This window comes from Mesoplodon densirostris, chromosome 5 (assembly GCF_025265405.1).
Source record: "Mesoplodon densirostris isolate mMesDen1 chromosome 5, mMesDen1 primary haplotype, whole genome shotgun sequence".
NCBI classification, from domain to species: Eukaryota; Metazoa; Chordata; class Mammalia; order Artiodactyla; family Ziphiidae; genus Mesoplodon; species Mesoplodon densirostris.
In genome coordinates this window covers 120,402,006-120,419,768 of record NC_082665.1, presented here as the reverse complement: position 1 = coordinate 120,419,768, position 17,763 = coordinate 120,402,006, and the positions used below count along the sequence as shown (strand labels likewise).

Genomic DNA, 17,763 nt, shown 5'->3' with positions numbered 1-17,763 from the left:
GATGCTTCACATGCAGAGGCAAGCATTTGTGATTCCCTGGAGAACAATAACCTGGACAATCAGAGGCGGAAACCATGTGGTCATGAAGTAACTATGAGAAGCAGCACTCATTATTCCAGAAATGCTTCCAGTAAACGTCTTTAGGTGATAAATCAAGGATCCAGCACTGGACAGAAGGATTCCTGATGGAGAGGGTGTGTTGTTTTTTCTTCACATGCATCTTAAATGTAACCCTTAGAAGGGAGTTTGGACATTGCCACTGACTTGGTGGGAGTGGAACCGTGGACTAATAGAGGAAGAAAGAGTGGCCTTGAGGACAAATATTGATCCTGGAAATTATGCAGGGGGTTCCAGTCCAGGAAGAATGAACCCCTGAACCCTCCCCTGTAGGAGGAGAAATGTGCATGCAGCTGACAGATTGCCTCGCCTGTAAAATAGGCATAGAAATATCACCAGACACAACGTGGGTAGTGAGGATTACTAGAGAACACAGGTAAGGTACCTAGCCTAGGACTCGGCACACAGCACGGGCTGGTGGCAAACAGTGGTTTCTTTCCCTTTCCTTGCTTGGCAGTGGGGACCTTGTTTAGTCACTTGTCCTTTATTGTCTCTAGCACAGCTTTGTCAAAGTCAAGGTTAGGGTGATGGTTAAGGTTGGAATAAGAGCTAGTAGAACAGTAGTAATAGTAATAAGATCAGTATCGCCTAGCAGGCTTGTAATAAATACTGAATGAATGAATATATATGCCTAATAGTGTGATAAAGTCTTGGCCTCTTTTTCAAAGTAGAAAAATATTTCTTTATTATAGAAAATAAATGCAGAAAATAGAAAAAATTTTAAAAAACCACTTGTAACTCTAACCTCTAGAAATAGGAATAATTAATGTATTGACATTTTTCCTTCCTATATTTTTCCTTTGGAGATTTTTAAAAGCAGAATTGAATCATATTGGTTATTTGATTTTGCTTCTTATTTTATTCCACTTAATATTATACCCTAAGAATATTTTCATAACATTAAAAACTTTTTATGCATAATACTATATCTTGGGATACACCGTATTCTAATTAACCCTATCATTAGACATCTAAGTCATTTCCAAAACTTCAGTGCTGTAAATAACTCTCAGTAAACTTCTTTGTTTGTGAACCTTTGTCTACATTTTAAATGGTTTCTTTGGGATAGATTTGTGGCAATCATGGATTTTTTTAAGGCTAGTGATACACATTGCCACATTTCTTTCCAAATTTCCCAATTTATACTTCCAGTATGTCTTGCCATAGAGTTCCAAGTCTTTATGTTTCTCCAAATTTAAGTTTATATGCTCCTTACTGCCCAGAGCCTACTGTGCAAAGATTGTCATTACCATCATCAAGAACCCTAATTTAGGGCTTCCCTGGTGGCGCAGTGGTTGAGAGTCCACCTGCCGATGCAGGGGACACGGGTTCGTGCCCCGGTCCGGGAGGATCCCACATGCCACGGAGCGGCTGGGCCCGTGAGCCATGGCTGCTGAGCCTGCGCGTCTGGAGCCTGTGCTCCGCAACAGGAGAGGCCACAACAGTGAGAGGCCCGCGTACCACAAAAAAAAAAAAAAAGAACCCTAATTTAGGGCTTCCCTGGTGGCGCAGTGGTTGAGAGTCCGCCTGCCGATGCAGGGGACACGGGTTCGTGCCCTGGTCCGGGAAGATCCCACATGCCACGGAGTGGCTGGGCCCGTGAGCCAAAAGGAACCTACGTGGCTGGGCCGCGTACCGCAAAAAAAAAAAAAAAAAAAAAAAAAAGAACCCTAATTTAGGGCCATATGTTATGCACCTAAACCTGGCCCTGGATTTGAAAGAGTAGAGGAATTGGCCACAGGGCCTGCCCTTTGGGGTCTTCCAGGGTAGGATTCCTTTCACTTGCCTAAACTAATAGGGATGTTAAAGGGAACCCTACATGAAAGTTCAGATCTGATAAGAAATCTATAAAGACTTAATTGTTTTTTGCCCTTGGTGGATCTTTAGTTTTGCTTCTGGGTGTATTTCAGCTCCTTGGCTGGTTGTGTAATTAGTTCCTGGCTTGGCACAAAGTAGTTGTTAATCTCCTCTGCTCTTATCTGAACTGAGGTCCTTATCTGCCTTCCACTGAGAAAGTTGGGTCTCCTTGGAGTTTGTCTCTGGGCAGCAATGTTGGACGAGCCTCTAAAGCTTAGGTGGAGTCATTTACTTTCTTGTTTAGGCTTCTGGAGTCTATGGCTCACCAACAACAGGCTGATTAGGAAGCTGATGTTTCTGGTTCCACTTAGATTAGGTAAACTTCAGCATTGCTGGTGATGTAAGTCCCAGTATATTCAGGTCTTTCAGGAATTCTTGCTGGAGAATCAGGATGATCTAAATTTAGTTCAGATTCATTTGGCTGGAATATTGGAAATGAGGGAGCTCCCTGAATATGGATACTGGAGAGACAGCCTGGCACTGGGGAAGAGGATGTGTTTTTCACTTGGTGGGTTCCAGATTTGGGGTTGTTTCTCCCTCCCCCATTAGGTAATTATTTTCAGCATGTTTTGTATTTCTCTTCACCTGTCATTGGTTAGGTTCTATCATGTGCCCCTCACTGGTGTTTGGGGTTGTGTATGTTTTTCGGCATATATTGGATGCTGACACTTCATGTTATGATACTTAGTTTTGTTGAGACTGCCTTTATCACGTACGTATACTTCTGGCAATTTAGGTACGCTGCCACCAAGTGGTGGAGTACATTAGCTCAGCTGCCTGGAAGATACAGATGGGTTTTGTCAGAGGCTCCAAATGGTAATATTCTGCTCTCTCCTCACTAGACCTTAGATTTTCTAGGCTTTACTTTTCAAATTTTTATTGAAACATTTAAACTTAAGTAATCACTAAGTGACAATTATTTTTCCTCAACTACAAAATGGGTTTAATATAATCTTTCCTAGACAACTGTAGTAAATATTAAATAACGTTTAATACTTGAGTATGTAATAATTGTCTCACCGAGGAGAAGCATTCCTGTTTCTAAATTGAGCAAGTGTGACAGCCAGTCCTGTTTCTTCCGGAACCCAGACAGGAGCACTTGGTCAGAGCCACCGTGACTCAGCTAGGACAAATGTTTTTCTGAGTCATTTACTGACATCATCCAAGTATGCATCCTGATGGTCCTACTCCCTCTTTCCCTTTCTCTCAGAGCCTCCCTCCTCTCCCCCCGCCCCCTGCCTCATTCTAGGTCAAGCAAGGACCAGCCTTGGTTTTGAGAACTATTCAAAAACCCTAAAACCAAATACATTTTTCTCCTTCTTGTCTCAGAATGTTCCGTGCAGTCCTGAGCTGGAATTTCATCTGTTTCCATTGCTAGCAGTTTGTGTGCCAGGTTTTGCGCAGAAACTCCTCTTGGCCTGGTACCCGAGGCAAGGTCTGAATCTCGTGCTGTGACACTCTCCACCCTGATTCCCTGTCCTGGAAGAGACTGTCCTCTCATTTCCGGACTGGAGGCTATTTTCCTTTGCAGGAAACGCAGTCTTCAGAACTTATTTGCTGAAGAGAAATTCCCTGTTTTGGACCCAGAGGAAGGCAAGAACCACTCCTCCCCCTGACCTAGCCCAGACCGGGATGGAGTGCTCTGTTAGGGAGCCTGCAAATCGGTCCAGATTTAATTCTGTGCATAGATGGGACAATTGTTTAGTTCTTACACACACATCAACTTAGAGATAATGGTCAAATAATCCTCTGGTTTTGTCAGGCTGAACTTGCAGACTAGTGAGGGGTCCCAGTTCTTGCCCTTGGGAAAGCTTGCAGTCTAGTGGAGGTTCTAGGACCCACTGGAGAAAACGAACTAAACGTTTTCCAGGCATTTGTTCAATAAGCATAGCAGTTCAGTGGATGTCATCAGAGATAGCTTATTGGATGTATAATCTGAACTGAATTTTAAAAGAAGTAGATGGATTAGAATCCTGGAGCTTGAGGCAGGAAGGGATTGTAGAGGTCAGCCAGGCCAACCCCTTCACTTTAAAAGGGTGGAATGCTGTCCAGAGAGTGTGTTGAGATGCCCAGGGCCACCCAGCTGGCCAGTGCTGTTGCTGGGGCCGGTTGCTGTAACCCCACTCTTCCCCCTAACATGGACAGGACCTGTGGGCCAGCAGGTGGTCCCCAGAACAGCATGCAGTGGATTCAGGACCTCCCTGGGGTCTTACATGGAGGAATTGTCCACTCACCCACAAGCCCTCAGGGCCTCTGAGCTAGCTGTGGGTGTGGACAAAGGCCTGTTGGAGCCCTTCATGTTTCGTTTAAATTCCAAACATGTCCCCCTCCCTTGGGTTTCTCCGTTGGCTCTCCTCGACCTCCCTTGCTGCTCTCAGGTTTGCGTCCGTGCCTGAGCCTTCACAGGGTTTTCCACTATGGAAATCACAGGGACCCTCACTGGTGTCAGAAGGCAGGAAGGCTGGCTCCTGGGTGAGATCTCCTGCTCTGCGCGAAGCGGAGCTCCTGCGTTGGCAACGCCCAGCGGGCCTGGCCACGAGTGTGCCTGTGAGGGCAGCTGACGGTGTCTGCGTTGGTGGTTTATTAGGGCATGTGTCTGTGTGTGCAGGCAAATAGCAGCGGGCTCTCAAGAACGTGACTGTTACTTAGGGAGGAGGAGGAGAGGTGGTGTGCGCAGGCAGTTTTGACCAAAGATTGTTTCCTGGAGGAAGTGTGCGGTTTATTAATGAGGATTCCACCTGCCCTGCTAAGAAACCGGAGCCCAGCTGGAGAAGGGGGAATCCCCGTGAGAGGGTGAGGAGAGCTGGGGATGAAGCGAGAGGAGGAGAAGGAGTGGCGATGGCAACAGGGATTGCAGCGAGCAAGGTGTCCCCGGTACACGGCACACTGCAACAGCCTCTCCTGGGTCAGCTCTCTTCTCTCTTCTCTGTCTCCCGGCTTTGGAAAAGCTCCCTGTGTTCTGTAGCTGGGGTAACTGAGACACTGTGGTTAGACAGGTTACAATCTTTGGAATGTGGATTCAATCTTTGGTCTACTACTCACAGATGTATGAGCAGTGATTATAATGACATTTTTTTACAGTTAAAAAGATGACTGGGGGCTCCCCTGGCGGCGCAGAGGTTGAGAGTCCGCCTGCCAATGCAGGGGACACGGGTTCGTGCCCCGTTCCGGGAGGATCCCACATGCCGTGGAGCGGCTGGGCCCGTGAGCCATGGCCGCTGAGCCTGCACGTCCGGAGCCTGTGCTCCGCAACGGGAGAGGCCACAACAGTGAGAGGCCCGCGTTCCTCAAAAAAAAAAAAAAAAAAAAAAAAAAGATGACTGGTCTTTCCCCTGGCCTGACTATGGGAAAGAAGGGGCAGATGGTGAAGGCCAGAGGAGCATGGCCCTGGGGCTGGTCTGGGGAGGGCAGGGGGAAGGCTGTGTGGAGAGGTTGTGGGTTTTGGTTTCTGTTCTTTCTTTCTTTCCCTCGTGCTTTGGTTTCCATTTCATTTCTGTTTCATGTTCTGAATGCCCTAGAAGGAAGGGACAGACAGCTCTGTGAAGGAGGGTGGGAAATAGGACAGGAGGCTGAGGTTGGGAACGGATATGTCAGTTTCCATCCCAGCCACCCGCCCTCTCTGGCCAGCCAACCCCAGACTTCTAGGAGCAATGGTTCTGGGCCTTCTCCCGAGTTTCCAAGCTCCTTTTCTCCTAGCTGAGAGTAGCTCCTTGCCAAGTGCCCTGCCCAAGGACAGTCTGGCTTAGAAAGCAGGTCTCTTCCTTAGGTGAACGGGAGTTGTATTTCAGAATCTGTGAGACTGTAAGATGATAACCTGGTGGATTAACACACGCCAGGGTTTATATGCAGCTGACCAGGCTGGCCCTGATGGGAACCTTCCTTTGGAAGGCTGCATCCTTTTACCTTGGTGCTGCATCAGCCGGCCCATTTCTGGAACTCTCTTTGGGAACTCCCTTCAGGCTGTGGCATGCTCCTTTGACTATCTGCAGGATGGCAAATCTTTGTTCCTTCAGAGCTTTTTTGGTTCTTGATTTTTAGAAAGTGTTTGGTTTAAAGATGGCATTGAGCACAAGTCAGTATTGGGTGCAGAAGTCCTGCTGTGTTTTTTAGGCCACGGACCTGTTGCTTTACGGCCACACTTGGGATTCAGGAATAATCTTGGGGCCTGAGTCTTTACCACACTCTGTCCAGTGATACAAAAGAGAATCAGCCACATCCTTGTCCCTGGCACAATTGCAATCAGAGTTTTTAAATTTGTTTGTTTAGACAGCTTCATTTGGGTGGAATTAGGCAGCAGACTTTAAAGCGGTGGGAAATGTAAACCTTCCTAACTTGGACTCCATTGTGCGGTCTCCCTGGCATGCTGACTGGGCAAGAGTTGGGTTTGCTTCTGGTAAAGTCGAGGGTGGGGAACAGGCAAGGGGGAGATCCTAGACCTGGAAATGGGCAAGGAAATCTCCAGAACCTTTACTGTAGTGGCACCTAACCATGGCTGTACTTTCACATCACCAGAGAAATTTTTTTTTTTTTTTTTTTTTGCGGTACACGGGCCTCTCACTGTTGTGCCCCCCCACCCCCACCCCGCTGCGGAGCACAGGCTCTGGACGCACAGGCTCAGCGGCCATGGCCCACGGGCCCAGCCGCTCCACGGCATGTGGGATCCTCCCGGACCGGGGCACAAACCCGTGTCCCCTGCATCGGCAGGCGGACTCTCAACCACTGCGCCACCAGGGAAGCCCACGAGGGAAATTTTAAACAGTGCTGAGCCCGAACCCCAGGCCAATTAGTCAGAGTCTCCCCACTTTACAGAGAAGGGATTGAGGCTTCAATCTAGGATAAAGGATCAGCTTTGACCTTTGCCCCCCAGCCTCAGTATCACAGGTCAGAGGTACAGAGGCAAAAGATGTGTTGTTAAATGAGTAGAAAAGACACACATTGTTTGGAATAATCATGACCTGGAAAAGTAGACAGAGGGTGTCTTCCAGTAAAACAAAACAAAACAAAAAAACAAGAAACGAAACATACAAAAGCCTCTGGATGGCTTAACATGGTTCCTGAAGAGGCTTTGATGGTAGCTGAATGGCCTCATGACCGAAAGCCAGCTGATGGTGGACAATCATGTGTGAGCCTGCCAAGAGGTACAGGACAGGCATGGGAGCCCTCCCACCCCTCTGAACTCCCCGCTTCTCCGTTCCGCATCCAGCCAAACAGGAGCCTCCACGTTGTGCAGGATGAGTTTGAGAACTGTCTGCGTGACTGAACTCTCACTCACTCACCACACAACATTCCCTCGAGTGGCTCATTTCTCTATAAGGCACTGCCTCCTCCAGCTTGTTTTTACTGCTTCTGATTATACCAGTAGAAAGCTTAAAGCAGGTGCTAATGTGTCTTAACACTTTACCTCCTGCTGATTTCTGGGTGTTTAAGAAAGTGGGTGTGGTACAGTTTTGGGCAATCAGCAGAGAGCTGCTAAGATGCAGACTAGAGAATGGACTTGAGCACACAGGGAGGGGAAGGGTAAGCTGGGAAGGGTAAGCTGGGACGCAGTAAGAGAGTGGCATGGACATATATACACTACCAAATGTAAAATAGCTAGCTAGTGGGAAGCAGCCGCATGGCACAGGGAGATCAGCTTGGTGCTCTGTGACCACCTAGAGGGGTGTGATAGGGAGGGTGGCAGGGAGGGAGACGCAAGAGGGAAGAGATATGGGTATATATGTATATGTATAACTGATTCACTTTGTTATAAATCAGAAACTAACACACCATTGTAAAGCAATTATACTCCAATAAAGATGTTAAAAAAAAAAAAGAATAGCACGAAGGAGCAGAAAACACGTTGACACAGAACTGTGTGATGGACAAAGTATCGAAAGAAAATCTGGACCCTACAGCCATGGACTCTCCATGGCCTGAGAATGGCATGAGAACTTGGGCACAAATGGGTCAGGGCATCGTTTTCTCCTCAGAACTCCAAGGACATGTTTTGTTCCTCAAGTTCTGAATGGAGAATTCAGCTCATAAAATGTTTTCAGGGAGGGCTTCCCTGGTGGCGCAGTGGTTGAGAGTCTGCCTGCCGATGCAGGGGACATGGGTTCGTGCCCCGGTCCGGGAAGATCCCACATGCCACGGAGCGTCTGGGCCCGTGAGCCATGGCCACTGAGCCTCTGCGTCCGGAGCCTGTGCTCCGCAACGGGAGAGGCCACAGCAGTGAGAGGCCCGCGTACCACAAAAAAAAAAAAAAAAAAAAAAAAAATGTTTTCAGAGAGACATGGGTACAGTGCAGTTCTAGGGAAAGTGCGAAGTGGGCGACTTCTTGGGGCTACTCTTCCTTCTGCTGTTTCCTGGTTTCTGTTTGCTTGTGGTAAACTGTCCGCACACCGTGGTAAGACTTCTTCATCATCCCTCCAGGTCATCCTGCATTGCTGGGCCTCTTTGCTCCTGGGGGGCCAGAGCTGTGTGTGGCAGGGCCCTGCTGCACGAGGGCAGCAGGAAGTCCTCCATCTGTCTTGTCCTTGCTGTCCCTCGCTCACTCCTCAGCGACTAGTCCAGCCCTCTACCCCAGTGTTCAGTTTGTCTCCTTCCCTGGACTACTTAGTGAATAGGTCTGATTTGAAAGCTGCTTCTGCTCCATCACTGCCCAAGTGCTGGGCTTCCCGGGCCCCCAACACTAGGATTCTGACACCCTGTACCCCGCAACTAGTACCAACTGAGCAGCCCCCAGCAGCACACACTAAGCAGAAACCCTTGTTGCCCCCTCTCCTAGTCTGCCGGCGTGGTGCTCATTGTCGATCGCTGCTCCCCCACCTGCCACCAGGATGGATCGATGTTACATTTATTTCAGCAGCTTGTTTCAAGTGAGAATCTGCCAGATATTCATAGGTATGGGGTAAATCTCAGATGGCATCACAGGATTTGGGGTAAAGGGGGTCAGGCCATCTCTGTGCTGCTGGAGTGAACAGGATGTTCCTCATTCCTGGGGAAGGAGCTTTAGCACTCAAAACAGTATACCCTGAGCCTCCAAACCAGATTATTTGATGTCTCAGCTCCAAAGTTCTTGTGGCTTAATAGAAGACCTGAAATGGGCAGATTGACAACTGGATGTCTGATACAAATGGCCAAAACATCCACGCAACTGTGTGACTCTGAGAAAATTCCTTCCTCTGGAATTTGCTGCCCTCGGCTCTGAAATGAAGGGTTAGCAGGAGTAAGCTTTAACGTTTCTTCAGGCTCAAGCCTGAGGCAAGGTAGCATGACAGATACTGGAATCAGACTAGATTCAAATATGATTTTACCTTTTTCTGGTGACTTTAGCAAGTTATTCAGCTGCTCTTGGCCTCAGTTTCCTTAACTGTAGGGTGGGATAATAAGAGCAGCTACTTGTGAGTTTCATGTGAGGAATAAATAAGATAATGCATATAAAACGCTTAGCAGGGCTTCCCTGGTGGCTCAGTGGTTGAGAGTCCGCCTGCCGATGCAGGGGACACGGGTTCGTGCCCCGGTCTGGGAAGATCCCACGTGCTGGAGAGCGGCTGGGCCCGTGAGCCATGGCCGCTGAGCCTGTACGTCGGGAGCCTGTGCTCCGCAACGGGAGAGGCCACAACAGTGAGAGGCCCGTGTACCGCAAAACAAACAAACAAACAAAAAACACGCTTAGCAGGCATAGATTCTTGTGTGCTCAATAAGATTAGCTTTATCATTAATATATGTTTATGTCCAATTTTAACTTAAAAAAATGGCCACTCCAAGTTTGGCTCTCATTTTATATTTCTCTCCAGCTTAAGGTTTTGAGGTCCTCAAAATTTAGAGCCAGGTCTGGCTGCTGGTCTCCTGCTCACTTATGACTTCACCGCGCCACTTCCGTACTGTAATGGAGAATCAGCCCCCATACAGGCTCTTTTCCACCTTAAGACCTTTGCATAGGCTGTTCCCTCTGCCTGCGTTATTCTTTCTACAGCGTTCCCTTAACTAGGTGCTTCTCATAGTTTTGGTCTTTGTTTATATGTCATCTCCTCATAGTGGCCTGACCACCTGATAAGTTGTTAAGACTTATCACAATTTGTATTTATTCTTTTTATCTAGCTAATGTCTCGTGTCCATCTCTCCCACTCTAGTGCCTAGCACTGGGCCAGCCACAAAGTAAGTGCTCAATAAATATTTGTTAGATGAATAAATTAATGCATAATATATTTATAGGACACCATATTATTTATGTCATATTATTATATGACACCATATTATTTATGAAGCCCCTTCATAACTAGGCTCTCATCATGAAGGCATATAAATCTCTGTAAGGGATACAGAAATTGATCAGCCAGAGCCTGGCTGTAGTTACCCCATACATGACAGCTGCCATGCAGAGTAAGCACAAGGTTATGGCAGTGCATGGGAAGAGCCCTTATCCCAGTGAGGATGGAGTGGGATGGGGCAGGGGTCTATCAGTGAGAGACTCCTTGGAAGAAGAGGCATGTGAGTTGAGCTTTGTGATAGAAGTTTCCTAGGCAAAGGTGGGGTTGAGGTAGGCAAGCCCACAGGCATAGAGGGATGAGAGGCTATAACACAACATCAGGACTAATAACGATGTTAATAGAGGCATGGATAATATGCTGTTTGTTTTGGCAAGGGGAAGATCAGGGAAGACCCCAGGGAGAAGGTGGCATTTGAACCTGACCCCTTAGCCAGATGATAATGGGAAGTATCCAGTGTGGTTCACTGATGTGGCCTGGATGGAATCCAGAGAGATGATCTGAGCTTCACTGAGCCAGGAACCTGGGGAGGAGCTGAGGGAGCAGGAAAGTGGTACTTGGGTCCCTGAGGCCAGACCTGTAACCCAGGCTGAAGCCCTGGCCTGGGGTTGTCACCAACAGGTGCTCTGCCCTGCTGTCCAGAGCAACCTTTAGCTCGAGACACTGGTACCTTAATCCCTGCTCCATGAGCTAGGGCCATTGAGTCTTCTAATGTGTGAAACAGGACTGGGAAGTAACAGCGGCTAAGACAGAGGAGGCAGATCCACAGGCCAGCAGGCAGACAGGTCAGGTGAGTATGTGAATGAAGGCACTGAAGGCTTCCCCCAAAGGCACTTGAAAGCGTCATAAACCACAGTAACAACTGTATCTAATAAAACCACTTTGGGGGACTGGGTTTAACGATGGGCTGCTAAATTGTGATCTCTGCTAGCATGGGCGGGGGGGCCTCTAGGAGTGCAGAGGGTCAGGGATGACATGCCTATTCATTGATTCCTCATTGTCCACCATGGAGGCCCTCCAGACTTGGGACCATCCTCACAGAGTTCTCAGCCCAGTGGGTCAGGAGATGACTCTGGGGCATCAGATGTGGGCAGGACCCACAGGGACCCAGAGAGGCACCCAGAACTTGCCCAGAAGTTTAAATGAGGCTGCCAGGTCAGGTGTATGATAAGAAGTAGAGAGGGAAGCTCGGGAAGGCAGATCTCCAGCGGGCATCTGGTTGAGCATAGACAGCTACATTGGGGAGGGCAGCCACCACCGAGGCCCTTCAGGGAAAGTCTCTCTAGGCTCACAGAGGAGGAGCTCGGTCTTTGCAAAAAGAACCAGAGAAATGCACTGCAAGGCCAGAACTCCCACAAGCCTGGGCTTGCAATACATGACTCCCTTCAAGAGAGCATGAGGCGATGGAGAGAGAAACCCACTGATATTTTTGACAGACTTCTGTATAGCAAAGCTGTTGGCCCACCTTGCAAGCGTTGTTCTGACTGCACGGTTGTGTGCTACCTCCTGTTTATTAACGCCCGTCCTCATCTGACGTAGACAAAGTGTGTAGCATTAAACTCTCACAAACCACACCTATGAGAGTCTAGGTGTTGTCCTTGGATCCCCTAGGGAGACTCCTGGGCCTCATCCCAGACAGATTTTCATCAGAATATCTGAAAGGGGTAGCTGAAATCATCATTTTAAACCAGGGTCCTAGGTGATGACGAAGTCAGTGAAGTTTGAGAAGCATCGGCCTGAAGTGGCACAAATGCTGTTTTCAGGTAGCACTTGAGTGAAAAGAGCCCCCGTGACGCAATGAACAAGAGTAAATGGTATAGAACTGAGTACAAGAACTATCTGGTCAGTCATCCAGTCACTCAGTCTACATTACGTCCTGGGCCCGAGAGCCCCTGAGAGTCCATGAAGCAGCTCACAGGTGGAAGGGACCGTAATGTATCACAAAGGGTGAGAAGCTGGCCAAGGGGGCCCAGGTCTCAAGCCCCAGTCGGGAAGCTAGTGGGGCAGGGGGAAGGTGCAGTGGCTGCCTCTCTCTAAATCGGGGACATGGGAGATGGAGAGGGTCGCTCACCCTCCTTTCCCCTCCTTAGGTGGATTCGAAGGCCTGCTGCTCCAATCCTCACCTTTCTGTGCTCCCATCCTCACCATACACAATGCAAATTCTGCCCCTGAAAATTTAATTTGGGCTAAGAAATATCACTGAAAAGGTCAGTAACCCAAAGGGAAAAGGAAGGCTGCCTGTTAGTTATGTTCCAGTGTAAATTGGTTTGCTGCAACTGCTCCCCATGTGAGCACACTGAGTGAGAGGAAGGGACGTCTGGGGGCATGGAGACTTGGGGAAGAGGGGGGCTGGGGAGCCTCTGTGGGGCTGGGGGCAGCCAAAGAGCAGGGTGTGGACCCTGGTGGTTTCTGGAGTCAGGGAGACAGGGCCAGGGGAGGGTGTGCGCCAAATGCCACCTCTGATGATCTTGACACTTCCTCCCATCATCTCAGAGACCAACCAGGAAGACTGCTTCCCTGATCCACACATTTCCTGCCCCAGCACCCACTGACACTGCCCTGGCCAACCGGACCAAGGCCTCTTAGCAGCTAAGCGCAATAGTTCTCATCTCAGCTAATGACCTACCTCTCTGCATCATTTGACGCTGTAGTTCCTCCTTGAAACCCTCTCCTCCCTGATTTCTTTTCCGCTCCTCTCCCGGTTTTATCTAACTTCTCTGCATTTGTTCCTCAGGCTCATCTCCTTTCTTCTCCCATCTCTTAAAATTGATATGCCCATCAGTTCTATTCTGGACTCAGAAGAAGATTCTTTTCATCTTACTTGTCTTCACTGGGTGATCTCACCCACTTCTGTGCCTATCTACTGCCACAGTTCATGGATTTATTCATTCAGCAAGTGTTATTGAACACCTACTATGTTTCAGGCACAGTATGACTCCCAAGTCAAAATTTACAACCCAGATTCCTCTTTTAATCTCCAGACTATATTTCAAATTGCCTTCAGAATTTCATATATGTATGAAATTTATGTATGTATGACTGTGGCTGTGTTTCTTGAGACAGGGATTCAGATACAGATGATTTATTAAGGGCATGATCTTTAGGAAGGACTCGTAAGGGAGTTAGAGGATCAGAGTAGGAAGGGGCAGGACTGAGCAAGGATGTGGTCTCAGGTGAAGTCTAGCTGGAGACTGACTGGGGGAGTAAGAAGGCTCTGGAGCATAAGTCACACTTCAGAGTTACCCCGCCTTGAGGGAAAGACACTCCTGTATAAGAGAAACATTGGCCCCCCCTGGGGTGGGGGTATAACTGCCTAGGCATCTTTCGGAAAAGTGCACCCATCAGCCAAAGGTAAGTCTCCTGACATGGTCTCAGGCATAAACTGATTGCTGCAACACTTATGGAGCTGGGGGCTGGGCACAGTGGTCAATAAAGTGGCCCTTGGGGGGACACCAACTATGTCTCCTCCAGCAGCTAAGACTCACATAGTACAGAACCGTGCCCAGCACCATTGTAAGTGCTTTATGTGTATTAACAAACTTAACCTCTAAAGTAACCCTGTAATGTAGTTACTATTATTCACGTTTTACAGCACAGAGGTTAAAAGTAACTTGCCTAAGGTTTCTTGATAGGTAAATGATGGAGCTGGGATTCAGACCGAGGAGGGTTGGCTCTAGATTCCATACCCTTAACTACCACTCCTCCTTCCTCAGTGTATTGAGTCTTAGCCGGGCCCAGGCACTGTGGGCACTGGATAGTGAAATCAGTACAAACAGCCCTGCCCTCATCGAGGTTACTTTCCAGTGAGGGAAAATGGACAATAAATGAATAAGTAAAATACATGACCCCAATGGTACTAAGTGCTAAGGAGACCAATAAATCAGGGAAGGGAGGTAGGGAGTGCTAGGTGATGGCTGCAGCTATAAATCGGGTGGCCCAAGGAAGACTTCACTTAAAAGGCATTTTAGTCCAAAGGAGGAGGTTTCTCTGCTTCTGTTCTCCCGCTCAGGCTGCTTGACCCTGGTTTACTCTCCCTCTGCACAGCTGCAGGGTAATCTTCCCAAATCACCTGCTCATGTTCCATCCCTGAATGACACCCTTCAGTGGTTCCTGATTGCCCTTAGGATAAATGCGCCGCTTCTGCCATGGTACAAGAAGCGTCCTGACTTGAGGCCTGCTTCCACTCCTGCCTCTTCTCTGGAAGCCCTGCTTCTACCGTTGCAATGCCCGGGCAGGGCAGGAGTACAAATGGAAACCCACATACCCTATGTCTAAATATTGAAAATTAATACAGCAAGCTAACGAACTGTTAGATAAAATGTGTTCTCCCCTACTACCTTGACAAACATATCTTCACAGCGACCTAGGAGGCCAGCTTCAGATTCAGATTTGTTGGACTCCTGAGTTCCATGCTAGAACTCGGCAGTACAGGGAGCTCTGCCTTCAGCTCGTGCTCTGCCTGCCTTCTCACAGCCCAGCTCTCTCCCACTGCGGGGGTCCTCATGCATGCACGTGGACACCCGGCTCGCACATACATGTTTTAGCCACATCCTTACAAACAGCAGCTCTTTGCCGCCCCTCAGGCCGAGGTGCTCATACTGGTGGTGTTCCTTACCCTTGAGGAATTGGACTTGGGAGAGAGGCACACATGGGCCAAGGAAGTAGGTAAAGACCTTTGAGCTGGGGATTTTAGGGTTTCAGGTACAAGGAACTTGGTCTCGAAAAGGATGGGGGCAGCATGGTCTCTTTCTGTCAAGTGTCCTCGTTCCCTGGGGGGAGGGTGTGCAAGAGGAGGGTCGGAGCCCAGAGTAGGGCTCTCTGAAGCATTCAGACAGCAGTTCCTCATCACTTTCTGCCTCTCGCCCCTGTGCCTAAACCAAAGTGAATTACTTGAACTTTCTGAATACGCCATGCTCTTTTGCTTTTATGATTTTGTGATTGTGCAGACTGCAGAGTGGAGGTCATCCACTTGGATTCTTTGCCCTAATTTCCCCCATCTCCTATGAGCTCCCTAATCTCGTCCCCTTATCATGACCCTTCACCCCACACCCAGTCACAAAAACACCACACGTGGTGGCAACATGGTGGGTCACATTATACAGTGACCTGAGCTTGGGCTTTTGGAGTCAGTGGTCCTGGTTTTGACTCTAGGTACTTACCAGTCATGTGACCTTGGGCAAATTCTGTGCCTCAGTGTCATCATCTCTTACATGGCGATAACCATGCCAAGTTTATCCATCATGAGGATAAAATGAAATAATGTATGTCAAGTGCCCAACCACCATCCCTGGCACAATAAGTATGTGATAAAAAGCTCTTTTCCCTGGGCTTCCCTGGTGGCACAGTGGTTGAGAGTCCGCCTGCCGATGCAGGGGACACGGGTTCGTGCCCCAGTCCGGGAGGATCCCACATGCCGCGGAGCGGCTGGGCCCGTGAGCCATGGCCGCTGAGCCTGCGCGTCCGGAGCCTGTGCTCTGCAACGGGAGAGGCCACAACAGTGAGAGGCTCTCGTACTGCAAAAAAAAAAAAAAAAAAAAAAGTTCTTTTCCTTCTTCCAGCTATGTTCTTTGTTTCCAACCAAACACAGAAAGCACCTTGGTAGATTAGCTGTTTTCACAGAAAGATGCCAATTAGGTAGGTAATCTCTCAGCATTCAGCCCCTGGGCCTCTTTCCCCATCTCCTGAGCGAGTGAGAACTTCCTAGAGAGTATTTAGTACCTTATTTCTCTTTTAGTTGTCAGAATTCATTCGTTAATAGAGTGTAAGCTATTCCTGATGACCACATTTAGATACTGGGATAGTCAAGCTCCAGCTCTTGGTAGCAACAGTGACTCTTTGTTGTTAGGGACAGGGTTTTGTCATGTCAGCACAATTATGGTAACAGTGATGGAGCCTGAGGAGCAGGTAAGCAAGGAAGTCAGTCATCTCTAAGGGAAGGGAAGACCCACAGTTACCATGCAGTGCCTGGCATAAGTGCGTGTGCAACAAATGTGAGTCAGGCTAAATGAAACTAAGCTCAGTGAGAAAAGCCATTAAACTGCCATAGAAAAAGAGATAAAAGAAATGGTCAGGTAAATCACAGAAGAAATTCTTATAGGCCAATAAGCTATAGCCAGTAATCAAAGAAATGCAAATTTAAATGTAATGCCATATTTTTCTTGGAAAACTGGCAAAGATTTAAAAAATTCAGTGACCAGTGCTGATGAGGATACAGTAAAGGGGCAGTGGGGGGTACTCTCAGCATTGCTGGTAGATATATAAGCTGATGTGCCCTGTAAAGCAATAATGAGGATGATTTAAAAAGCTGTGGTGCAGGTATTGGATGGACTATGTGTCATTAAATGTAACTGTTTCAAAGAAATGTTAGACATGAGAAAAAATTCTGTGTTACAATGAAAGGTAGAACACTATATGGTATACAAATGACATGTACAAAAAAGACTGGAAGGAAATAGGCCTGAGGATTATAAATCCCCACCATTAGTATCTTTTTTTTTGCGGTACGCGGGCCTCTCACTGCTGTGGCCTCTCCCGTTGCGGAGCACAGGCTCCAGACGCGCAGGCTCAGCAGCCATGGCTCACGGGCCCAGCCGCTCCGCGGCATGTGGAATCCTCCCGGACTGGGGCACGAACCTGTGTCCCCTGCATCGGCAGGCGGACTCTCAACCACTGCGCCACCAGGGAAGCCCCATTAGTATCTCTTATACAGATTTTTGAATATTCTAACTTTTCTATAATTACTGGGTATTTTCTCATAATGGGAAAGAAATTCTGTAATTTAAGAAAAAGGCACATGGCTTTCAGACAATAAGGTGGAGAGAATTATTTATGGAAGACTCTGGCCACTTACTGACTCAATAAGTGTCAGAGAAGGAGAAGAGATAACTCCTTTCCTTTGGGATATAGGATTTGTGGAGAAACAAAAGGCTCAGCTTTCCCCCTTGCTGAGTCTAATCCTTTGTGTCAACAAGAAGAAATGGAAAGAGTGTCTCTCCTCACCTGGGGAGTTTCCTGTGTTACTGGGAGGCCCAATAAGCTGCCTTATGCTTGAGACACTCACACAATCACAGGAGCTGTGGTGTCTTCAAAAGTCTGTGACATTTTCATCACTGGCTGAGATTTGAGAATGAAGCCTGAAACAGGGTTTTGTTTCCTTTTGTAGCCTAAATCCTCCCATTGTGGCCTTACCTCCAGTACCTGTAAGCCATTGGTAGGTGGTGGTGCACGACTATGGGGCATGCAACATGCACAGGGCTTTAAGCTAGTACAGTCTGGGTAATAGGAAATTAAGCCAAACAACCTAAGGAAATGCTACACCAGTATTTATATAAACATGTGAATTAACCAAAGTCTATTTTGAGTTAGAAAATAAATACACAGGTTAAATAAATGAAGGATAGAAGGAAAACCCTCTAACTACCAAAACATAGACTTTCTTCCAAATTGAGGTGTTATAACTGTTTTGATCTTTGTTTTTTTTTTTTCTTTCAATTCTTAGGACTTATAAAGTCCAAGTATTTAAATAAACTTTGCTACTTAA

General features: G+C 47.8%; 1 protein-coding gene across 5 annotated transcripts in view; it reads left to right on the top strand.

The window, feature by feature from the left end:
* Window positions 1-17,763, top strand: part of LOC132490793 (kalirin) — a 467,387-nt gene that overhangs the window by 205,887 nt on the left and 243,737 nt on the right. The window lies entirely within an intron of this gene.